The sequence below is a fragment of the Seriola lalandi genome, unplaced genomic scaffold (assembly GCF_002814215.2).
Source record: "Seriola lalandi dorsalis isolate HSWRI2012SDOR001 ecotype SW California unplaced genomic scaffold, Sedor1 jcf7180002054579, whole genome shotgun sequence".
Classification (NCBI taxonomy): domain Eukaryota; kingdom Metazoa; phylum Chordata; class Actinopteri; order Carangiformes; family Carangidae; genus Seriola; species Seriola lalandi.
In genome coordinates, this window is record NW_019525132.1 from 2,815,198 (window position 1) to 2,820,565 (window position 5,368).

Here is a 5,368-nt window from a genome sequence, read left to right on the forward strand (position 1 = left end):
AAAGAAATGACTCCTCTGAATTCATATATTATATGCACACTATCTGCTGATAGAAGAACTTTACAAATCAAAGAGCAGCTAAACTAATTTATTTGAGTGTGTGTTACTCTATTTGTGGTGTGTTATTACCATTGTAAAATTATGTGCACTGAAGTAAAACAAGACTGTCTAACATCTTTTATTTAGATTGAAACTATGTTTTTACAAAGAATCAAAACGTACTGGTGTATTCCTCTCAACCGTAAAGGACCATAGTCAGTGCGGTACATGTTGCAGGCAGAACACATTGAGGCAGAGCGGCTCCAACCCAGGACGGTCTACCATACATGGTAAATCTTCCACGATCTCCCATAGCCGTCTGGTAACCTACAGTGAATTGCAAATGGTAAATGCTATGGTTGATTATAAATGTAGTGTAATCAAAACAAATTAGTGATTAGTTTGTCCAGTGAGAATGTTACCTGTGGTATCTCCAAGCAGCAGATGTTCTCAGCTTCTGTGGGCATGGTTCCACAGTTTCCACAGGAGCACCTGTCCAAAATATAGAGAAAAATGGAAACATTCACCAAAATATAAAGCTTGTGAAATTCAAACACTGACAGACAGTGGAGCTAAGGTGGGTAAGAAGTAAGCTTGGCTACATATCAAGCGCATATAACATAGGTAACTTATAACATGTCACTTATTGCATATAATGTGGAGCTTGACAACAGTGTAGTGTAGAAAACTGCACAGTTCAGTCTTTGACTAAAGATTACTGTTGCTGTCAGACATGTTTATGCTGATTTACAGCTTTCATTGTAATACACAAAATAAATTTACTACATAAAGGAAGATGTCATGATGAGCATCACTGCTCAAAACATGGAGAAAAATGATTTACTTTGTCAGCACCTATTAAAATATCTGACTAATACTGACATTGAACACCTGTAGCAGTCCACATACAACAAACATTTTCACACTGTAAAAGTATATCTAAGGAGGCATGACAGATAACTACATTACACAATTCACATTAGTGCTTATTTACCAAAAGAGCTCCCAGTAATGACGAGACAGTAACAGTTAGCATTAGCTACCTAGCTACATGTTAGTAACTGTGTGCCAGCTCTCATCAACAAACTGAAAATGAAATGTCAAAATACACAAAATTGGTTACCAACCATTCAGAAACGTCCTGCTGCAGTTGTAGAGTTTGAACTTCTTCAGCAGCCTCTCCCTCTGGCTCAGATTCTGGATAAAAGTTGTGTGGTTGAACTAAATCGCTACCGACGGCAGGTCGCCGGTCACGGTCACCGTAAACATTAGAGCACGGTGCCAGAAGCCCGAACGGCATCCCCTTCCGGAGAGGGGCGTGGTCAGGCACAGCTCATTGCATTTAAAGCTACAGACACAGAAACAGCCTGTTCTGAACAGGGCTGAAACAGAGGGGTTTACAGGCATGCTGAAATATAGGATCGGAGTGGATTTTTTAGCAAAAAGCTTCAAATACATGCTTTGGGGACGTCTGAGACTTATTCAAACTTGTTGAAAAGGAGCATAATATGTCCCCTTTAAGTTAAGCTAACTGTCTTGGCTGTAGCTTCATATTCATCATGAAAAAGCACAATCTAAGTCCTTTCCATTTATATCTTATTCTGCGACACCTTAAATATTTGACAGACACAATGGTGTCAAGGGGTCATGCTGAGGATTTGGGTCAAGAATAGTAACTGTTCAGTCAGTGTCTGTCTGCTGTCTCTAGTCACACATTTTGATGAGCAGCTAAGAGAAAACCGAAGCACTGCTTCAATTTCAGAAGCCATCTTATGGAACTGCTATCGGAATGAATGCCCCACCGTGTTTGGATTGGAAGATTGACCCCCTGTGTAGCTAAAATTGTCCATCAACTGTTTGTTCTCTCAAGGTCTTTAGGTTTCTTGGATGTAATGAACAACAGTCTCTTAGGAGTGCTACACTGGTTGTGGTTGTGCTACATTTATACATTCAGGCTTGTTTTTTGGATTTGAGATCTGATATGATATGATCCATATGCTATACTTCTAATTGCACAAAAAACATAATTTGTACTTGAGTGCTCAGTCAATTTTTTATTTCCTGTTAAACTTTTTAGTCCTAGTCTCTCTTTAGTACAGTTCTGGGGCAAAAAACGTGTACACAGCGGTATGTGCAGCGTTGGAATGATTATTTGACTTTAGACAGCTTCTGGTAAGAATAGAACCAATGGGAAGCAGCAGCCGACCACACATTCTACTGTGGAAGCATGAGACAAAACAGAAGAAGGCTGTCTGAAATGTGATATGTGGTTGGGCTGCTTTCTGTGCTGCTTCGAACTTCTTGTAGTGTCAATTTTTTAAGTTATTCATCTGGCTCAATGCTGATATTTGTTAAATTGCTGAAGATCAAGAGTTATTTTTGGTCTTAAATATATTTTACACAAATTTTCTCCTGCATTTAAATGTATTCATCCAACCACTCAACCTGTCAACCCACAGTATGTTGTTGCTGCCAATAATGTGAATCAGAGTCTGCATGGCTGCAGCCTGACGGTATGCTGAATGTTTGGGCACAGTTTGGTCAGTGACTGATCTGAAAGATGTTTGAAAGCCTATTTTAGCACTCTCTTTCTCCCTCTCCAACCCCCTCATGCTCTCACACTTAAACACTTAAGGACAGCCTCCATCACACTGACATTGGCAATGACACTGATGAGGCAACTAGGCCACTGCTTTGACATATTGAGAGCAAAAAAAGTGCAATAATTACTCTTAATTTGTGCCACATCATTAGTTTAGGTCAACTGATGATTTCACATTAGCGCCTTTTGGAAAAGACTGTTAGAAGACACCATTAGAAGAGGCCGACTGTTCTGACACAAACTTAACTTTAAACGAACAGAAGAAATGAAACAAACAGGAAATGAGACTGTGTATAATTTGGAGTGCAGCTGGTGAAGAATAAGGTTGGACTTATTTTAACAGCTGCCCTGTGGAGAGAAGGGAAAACATCTGTTTTTGTACCAAGGGCAGTTATGAAGATTGATCAGTCAATTTGCAATGACTGAACCCTATCTCCTCTGAAAAATTGGCTTAAAGCATGTGGTCTTAAAATAAAAATTGCTTTTGAGCAGAGTGTCTCTCCGGCTTTGTGGGTGATGGGGTGGGGGGGGTGTTTCTTGTATGTATTTACACTTTTGTGTGCGTGAGTGCGTGCATATGTGTTGAGGTGTGTGTGAGCACAAGTGTGTTCTTGTTTGCGTTAATGTGCACATGCATTCTTTGTGGTACATGGGCATTGTCTGTATCTAGGAGCTGTCCCCCCTGTCAGGTCTCAAGTATTTATAAGTCTTGACAATGGAAGACAGATCACCAGGCCTCAAGCTGCCGCACATCCATCCTTCCAAGGGCTTCCAAAGACAGCCTTCAACATGCATTACTCATTCCCATGCTGCTACAAACCAAATTTTCAGCAGCGTTCTATGGGTTTTTCCTCACGTGCCGGGTGTGTGCATCAGTGGGAAGCATGGGTGTGGTGATGTCTGCAGAGCTGCATGAATCTTCAGGGGAACAACTTTGTTCTCTTTAAATTCATGCTTTGAATGACACTGTCCCCTCTGTATAGTGCTTTCATTTCCTGTGGTGTGCTGTCTGCCACCTGAAGTCGGTTTCACCTGTGTTTATTTGCATATTTGTCTACAACTCTCAGTATGTGGTGATGTCTAAGAGTGCTTGGTTGTGTATGGTTTTGGGAAAAATAGTCTTCAAGAGATTTGAGCCCAAGCTGCAGTTACTGCACAGTAACACACATAAAATCTTAGTATAAAATCATTTTGATCTATGAAATATTTGTTCGACAAATCTGACATTTAAATTGGGAATTGGAGTCTTCTAAGTGGGTTACTAAATATTGGACACATTTTGACCTGCTGATGGCGCTAGATGAAAAGACCATGAACATTGACACTGAGTTACGTGGTAATACATCCAACAGTTGCGGAGACATTTCACAAATGTCAAATCTGCTGGAGGAAAAGTCAGGAGATCACCAGAGCTATTAGGATTCATCCTGTGGGTGCTGTTAATGCCTGTACCAATAATGTTGTAGCAGACTATCCAGCAGTTGAGATATTTCAGTCTGGAGCAAAGTGGTGAATAAACCAGCAGACAGACATCCTTAAAGCCATGCTGCTAGTGTGTCTGAAAGTGTTTTCACACTAAACATTTCAGCCCTCTTGTCCGTGCGTATATATAAATGTTAACAGCGTAAAGAAGTTGGCAGGATACTGGAAGGTTGCCAGTTTGAATCCTCAGACCAGTCAGGAAAGTAAATGAGTAATGCTGTCTGCTCACTGAGTAATAACCATACAAATCATATGTTGAAGTGGCCTTAAGCAAGGTGCTTAATCCTTGACTGCCACAGAAAAGCTGCTTAGTTGCAGGAGACAGGAGATGACTCTGGTTACTGTAAGCAGCCTTTGGCTGTGATGTGTGTAACTCTTCAAATGGTTATAACAGGGTGAAGTTGAAAATAGCTTGGAAATTCAGCATCAATTCCTGAGCAATAATTACAAAGTAATATAAAATTTCCATGTGCTAGCTGTTGATTGTTCTCTTTTGTCATGATATAGGTCATATATAACTTTGTATTAATTAAAGGCAATTAAAGGCAAATAAAATATTGGCCCAATATATAAGGGTAATAAGCCATATAATAATAAGGGTGCTGTTACTGTTTTCATTTTGAAAACACGATGTGTGATGTTTTGATATGTGGGCAGATGGAATGGTGAGTAGCTTTTATTTTACATCCCATGTGTCACATGTTGTAATATGGCTACTGCTAAACAAAAATGGAAACAAATATCAACTTGCATACACTTCAAACCTTGGAAGAATAAGATTTCTGTACTGTGACATACAAGCATAGATCTCTGCAAGGTGAATCTGTGACCTTGACATTTTATGACGGTAAACAAATTTATGAACTGTGGTACTGACTGTCTTAATAAAGCCTTTTTATATTTTGCTTTTTATTAATGAATATCTTTTTTTTTTTTTTTTTTTTTTTTAAGTAGCCATTGTCCATGAAGTATGATGAACTTCTCATCTAGAATTGGCATACATGTATGAAACATACACATTTCAACTATGTGGACAGTATACCAACCTGAGAAATTTGGTTAAATATTGAAAAGTGGTTCCTACATTTACCACTCATGAAAATAGGGACATTATTGTCAGTCTTATGAATTGTGTTGCCCTGGTTTTACTATTTGGGGAAAAAAAACAAGAGTTGAATTAAGATCATAGCAAGGAAAACCCAGTTTTTGTTAGCATAATCCCAGTAGTGTGGATCTTATTGATTC

General features: G+C 39.2%; 1 long non-coding RNA gene across 1 annotated transcript; it reads right to left on the reverse strand.

Moving 5' to 3' along the window:
* Nucleotides 1-162: 162 nt before the first annotated feature.
* Nucleotides 163-1,475, reverse strand: LOC147818466 (uncharacterized). The gene is made up of 3 exons (XR_015437948.1): nt 1,167-1,475; nt 462-531; nt 163-366 (listed from the first exon to the last, which is right to left on the reverse strand). It is a non-coding gene; the product is annotated as an uncharacterized LOC147818466 (long non-coding RNA).
* Between the last annotated feature and the right edge of the window lie 3,893 nt (nt 1,476-5,368).